Consider the following 6,274-nt stretch of genomic DNA (forward strand, 5'->3'; position numbering starts at 1 on the left):
CTTTCTTACATTGCTGGAATTTCTCAGTCATTTGTTGTTCTGCGTCACTGGGATGTTTCACTGAAATAGATGGCAATGCCACCAGAAAGTTCTGTCAGATGGCTCTCAGACAACACACTCTATCACCCTAAATGGAGTTTTTGGCCTACATTTGGTAACAACTCAGTTCACGTTCTAGAACCCTATGTCAAGCACACAAGATATGAGAAAAATGTATAAACAATGAGTATACAATGCAAGAGCACCAAAAAAATAGCTCCTAAGGCCATTCTTAGCTAAAATGTATTTTAATATTACAAAATATTTTAAATTGATTTAGAAAAAAAAATCAGAACTTCCAGATGCAGGACTGAAATGGCCTTTCCACACAGACACCTTATGTCTGGGGTTTATTTATAAACCTTTATATACCTTTATTTATAAACCTTTATATACCTTTGTCTATGCTGTTACCATCTTGTGCTGGATGTCCTCCTTTTCAAGAAGTGTTAAATGCAAAACTCAGAACAAATGAAATTCAGCTGGGAAAGAGAAACAGTTTACTCAATTTAATATATACACATAGACACAGGTGTTTTAAAAAGCTGTAGAGACACTTTAAATGTATTTCATGTAAGCAGTTAATTCTTTCAGATAGCAGTGGTTCTGTGTGAGTACTGGTAACAGCTGCTCCTGCTTTTAAGTACAAAAGAGAGGGATAAAGCAATCATTAAGAGTTTTTAGTCCACAGTATTCTTCTGAAGCCTTTGAAAATGTGAGCAGATATGGGTTTGAAATTTATCATGGTTGTAAGGGTCATTTACCGCTGTATTTTAAACAGCGGCATTTTTCTTCATTATTGCTTGGTATTAATATTCCTCACAGTGCTCTCCCTTTTCTGGTGCATACAGCAGTGCTTTTCTTTACAGACTGGAATTTGGTCTGAAAACAGAAGATATGTCATGATTTGGGACATAGTTTAGGGGTGGTCCTTTAACGCTGGTAACTGGTACCTCCTGTGAGAAAAATGAAAAAAAAAACCACCCATGAATTCTGAAGGCAAGCCTGAAAAGAAGAGAGGCAAAAGGAAGGAGTGGGACTCATTACAAAACCCAGCAGATAATTGTAGCAAACGCATCTTATGAAGATGAGTCACGCAGCAAAGGCTGAAACAAAAGGCAGCGAGAGCACAGAGATAGGGCTGGAGAAAAGCACATCGAGCTAGATAACACGCACAATGCACTCAGTGCTGTAAGCACTGCACACAACCAGCCCAACCTGCTGGCTCTCCGTTTCTAAACACAATTACGGCCTTTGATGAGCAAATAACTCACTAGAGGCTATCGCAGCGCCATCCCTCAGTCACACACCACAGCCACAGCCCACTTATCGCACTGCCTTAGCATTGTCTTCATTATCTGAACCAAGGAGCAACTTGGAGTAGATGAGGTATAAATATATGATAATTATGGTTTGGTTTTTAATAATGGTGTAAGGTTTACTTAACTAAAAAGATTTTTTTTTTTAATTTTGAGTTTGGTCATAATTTTTTGTATGTTTTCACGTATAGATATTGAATGGTTGGAAAGGTGCTATGCTTCAGTCCATCACATGCCCACAGTGATCAGCTCACTTATCATACTGCCTTAACATTGTCTTCATTATCTGAACCAAGGAGTAACTTGCCCCTGTTTTTCACCACTGCTGGGACATCCCTGGCTAACACCACACCCCTGGTGCTGCTTTCCACGCTGCTGCCATGCCCCGATCTCACCAGCACGCACACAAACAGAAGCCTGGCTCTGCATCCCAAGGATTCCTGCTCACACAGCACCGCAGCACATGGTTATTTCTTGACTGCACCCTCAAGAAATTAAGGAATAACTTCTTTATTCATCTTGGGGATCATGAAATAAACGAGGCTTCTGAAAAGAATTTCTTAATAGTAGTGTCAGGAAAATTAATCCACAAACACCAGAGGTTTATGTCCAAAAGGGAGACAGAGGAGTCCTTTTACTTTATTCAAATAAAGGGAGAGACCATGGGGCATTCCCCTGGGAGCTCTCTAATTTTTGGAGGATGCAGCCTCCTTTTTATCCCAATTTCCCAGCTGCATTTCCCTTCTCTCTTTCCCCACTGGCTGAGGTACATGAGAGGTACAGACTCCCAGATACCGAAGATTTCCCTCTAATGTATAAACCTCCCTTTTAATCTTTAATTCTTACTGAATCCAGGGGTTTTTCTTCCCCGTTGTTTCTTTCATCTTTCAGTGTCTAATTTCGTTTATCAGCAAACCTAAACTTTATTTGTAAAAGCAAATATCTTTTTCCATTCATCAATCAGTGGAATCCTTCCCATTGTTTCTTTTATCTCCCAGTGCCAGTTTTATCTACCAGCAGACCCACAGCTTGTGGAAGAAAGTGTCCTGATCCTTGCAGCATCCAAACTACATCCCAGAGCCCTGTTTCTCCCATTCTGTGAGAACAATTGCTGCTTAATTGCTCCAAATCTCCCGGCAATATGTTTGCAACTGGGGAAGCTGCAGTTCTTGCAATGGGCGCCTGGATTTACAAGGTAATTAGTGTTGACAGTGTTCCCAAACCTACTGTCATGTCTGAGTGGATGGCACTTCCAAACTGTGCTGGGATACACACATCCTTCTGTGCTCATGGTTTCTAACGAATTACAGGGAAAAAAAAAAAAAAGGAAAGTTGTGGGATTCATTCATTCTCCAAACTTACATTGAAAATCTGTTTTTCATGCAATGGATGCATACTTCTGATCTACAGCAGCTCTAGTTCTTTGCTCCCAAGACCAACAACTGCAACGAGAGTGACAACAGAAAGCCTGAATGATGAGAAATAAAGACACATCATTTCTGGTCAAGGAGCAAACAAATATAATAAAAATCCAAGGCACCTCGTTTTTTCATGTTAAATCACTGCAGGATCATTACATTTTGAGTCATTTCCCCAGGAATTGTCCCCAGCCTTTGGAAAGATGCTACGTGGAACAAGTACTAACTAATATATAAGCATTACATTCCCTTTTCTGCCTCATTGCCCTCTCTATGCTAATAACATGAAATGGCCGTTCCAGAGTAAACACTCACCCATGTATTTTTATTTTAAAACTGTCAAAACAACACAAGGAAAAAAATAAAAAATGCACGCATGTAACATGAAATGAACTGTAATGCAAGATTTAAGTACAATCAATACATAATTAGAGCTGCCTGGAAGAGGCAATACTTTTCAGACTGTTGACCTGAAGGGTGCTTTTTCTTATATTTAGGCTGAGACATTTCTCTTAAATGAGATTTCAAAGTGCAGTGTTAAACTATTTCAGAAATACAACAACAAAGCAAATTCTACTGTAGCATGTGGTGATTGGGCTGAGGTATCATTACAGGTTCAAAGGCATTATAAGCTTAGCCAGTAAAGAGAACATAAAAGCACCTCCTTAGCTTTGTGTCCTTATTAATTTACCAAAAAATGGCACACAAGAAAACTTGGAATCACTGGTTTAACTACAGAAGACAGCTCTGTTAACATGAATCCCAGCTTCCTACAGGAAAGGACCCCAGCATTGCAGTTACCATTAAGCACAAGTGTATCTGTCTGCTTGTCTGGTGTGATCACCATGGTACCCAGATGCTTTAGAGATAAATATGAAAACACAGCCCTTAATTCAAAGTGCATGCAATCTGTCAAGGTAAATTCACACAAACTCGTAGGAGGCTGGGATTTCACGTGCAGGTCTGGACGAGCTGACATCAGCAGTGCAGGAGATTCACACAGAGGTCAGGAACATCAGTAATTTCATCAAAATTAGCTTTGAGAACAATAATGGCATTAGAGACAGAAATGTGGCCTAAGGTGAGAGACACAGCAGTCACCATGGGTTTTGAAGGTGAACTGAAGCAAGGGGTATCTTGTGGATCAAGCTGTACACCGTGAATGCAGGAGGAGGGGGTGGTTACTATTCCATTATACAGGCATTTCCAGGATTTGTAGATCAAATTTGCCTTAAAACAAGGAGATTGAAACAATCCCAAACTTTGGTTTCTTTCACATTGTTCCCAGGTTTCTGGGAGTTTGTGATGTACTTGAATCACACAAACAAGCTTTGTTTCATAATAGAAGGAAACAAACTTAGAAGAAAGAAAGATTGATTCTTATGTAAACCCTTGTTTCCTGGAGCTGAGCTTTCAAGCAAAACATCAAACACTAAAGTTGCGTAGCAACCTCCCCACCCCCATTACAGGTGGACCGGGTGGCCAGTTCCACCTTTCCTGTTTCTCCAGGCTGCACAAACACGGTGCTTGCACAGGTAGGATTTATGTGGGCAGGGTGAGCTTCCTGGCTGGGGACAACTTGTGTTTAGGAAAACAAGAGGTCTGCCCAAAACACCCCGAGGTGGAAACCTGTGATGTTCTGTGTTCATGTTTGCCAGTACATTATGAAAATGAACAGCATGTAATGTCTTATAAACTGACTCTTACACATCATCTTATGATGATTGGATTATTCAGCTAAGTAGAAGGCATTTGAGCGCAAGCAACATTATGCTTAGATAGTCAATTATTTATTGTTAATCACTAGCATTTTTTGGAAGTACTATATCCTCTAATCACAATGAACACTAAATTTTGTATCACTGGCTTTAAGTGAGAAACAACTGCAATCACCACTATGGTTTTTACAGGGCTTTGTCTGTGTATTTGCAATCAGAGTAAGCAAGCATACACTAGAAAACACCTGAGGCTAAATACTTGTATGCAAAAGCATAAAACCAATTACAAGTAAGTATGTTCTGCCCCACCTCATCTTGTTCTGCCTTTTATTTGTTGGAAGATCTCTATGCTGCCTACTGGCAAGTTCCCTCTTTGATTTCCAATCATCCCTTGATGACTCTATTTTTCTTCCATATGCTCCTACTTTCTGCCCTTCTTATTAACTGTTAAAACCCTTACACCCAAAATGTGCATGACTTTTTTCCTAAAATAAGGTAAAGTTAAACACTTTAAAAATCATTCATCTTTGCAGTCTGTGACTCGACAGCAGGATTCACAGAAAGACACCTGTGATGTCCAACAGTAATGTGGCAGGAAAAAAATCCTGTAATCCAGACATAAAACCCCCAGAGTTGGTGCTGTGAAAAACGCCAATCACTTGTTTTTAAAATTTTTTAAAGTTTAATAGTAATAAAATGGTTATAAAAATATAGTAATACAATTAGAGTAATAACAATTTGGACACATTGAATTAGGGCAATATGAGACAATAAAGACAAAGAGTTACAGACAGTCCGGGTACCTTTTTCTGGGCATCACGAGCCTGAAAAGGGGCACCCGTTCACAAAGGATTAACCCTTAAAAGCAACAGCCTGTTGCATATTCATACACTTCATACATGATGCATAAATTCCATTCAAATACAGGATTCTGTCTGGTCATCGTCAACTTCTTCCTCTGAATCCTAACAGCACCTTCGAGGCGCGAAGAAGTTCATTTCTTCTGATAAGAGGGCAATAAATTCTTTTTCTCTGAAAGATTCAGGTGTCTTGTGGCTGCTATCTCGCTGCGAGTCCTTTCTCTAAAAAAAAGATCCTACATAGCATAGTTCCTATCTTAACAATTTTTATAACCTAAAACTATACTTAACACACTAACACAACACATATAATATTCATCTTAATATTTGCGAAAAGCCAATCATAAAATACATGCATTTTTCACAGCGCCGTGCCATTCTCCCAGCTGGGCGGGCGCCAGGTACGTGCAGCTCGTCCCCTCGCCCCGCTTGCAGCCGAGCCGGCGGTGTTTGCCTGCCCCCTCCCGGGTGAGTCACAGCGCCGGGACAGCGACAAGCCGCAGGAACACGTGTGAACATGCCAGCGGTCGCTAGGAGCATCTTAACGACTTCCAAAATACTTAGGTTACAAACACTCCAAAGTTTGAGAACATTGCAATCAGTGAACTGCGCTGCTATTTGTGTACATTACTTCATCTTTCTCCCTCCAGCTGCAAGGCTTCATTTGGACTCCACTTTCATCCAGAATAGCATTTTTCAGTTGGTTTTCTTTTGTTGTTGTTGTTGTTGTTATTGGCTTGGGATTTTTTGTTGTTTTGGTTCAGGATGTTCTGTGTGTTGGTTTTTCAAACTCCGTTGTGTAATTTGAGTTTTTCTAGATTTCTACTTTTTTTCTGCCTATGAATTTGGCCCGGGCAGAGCTGGTGGGTATTGGCCTCTCTGATTTTCAGAGCCTTGGATACTGTTGCAGGGATGGCAGA

The 6,274-nt window shown here is 40.2% G+C and overlaps 1 long non-coding RNA gene across 1 annotated transcript in view; it reads right to left on the reverse strand.

The window, feature by feature from the left end:
* Window positions 1-522: 522 nt before the first annotated feature.
* LOC115948721 overlaps window positions 523-6,274 on the reverse strand; it is an 11,694-nt gene continuing 5,942 nt past the window's right edge. The window contains exons 2-3 of the long non-coding RNA XR_004082510.1: window positions 2,721-2,800; window positions 523-995 (exon numbers count right to left, since the gene is read on the reverse strand). This is a non-coding gene — a long non-coding RNA (uncharacterized LOC115948721). The remainder of the gene's footprint in view (window positions 996-2,720; window positions 2,801-6,274) is intronic.

This window comes from Geospiza fortis, unplaced genomic scaffold (assembly GCF_000277835.1).
Source record: "Geospiza fortis unplaced genomic scaffold, GeoFor_1.0 scaffold196, whole genome shotgun sequence".
Taxonomy (NCBI): Eukaryota; Metazoa; Chordata; class Aves; order Passeriformes; family Thraupidae; genus Geospiza; species Geospiza fortis.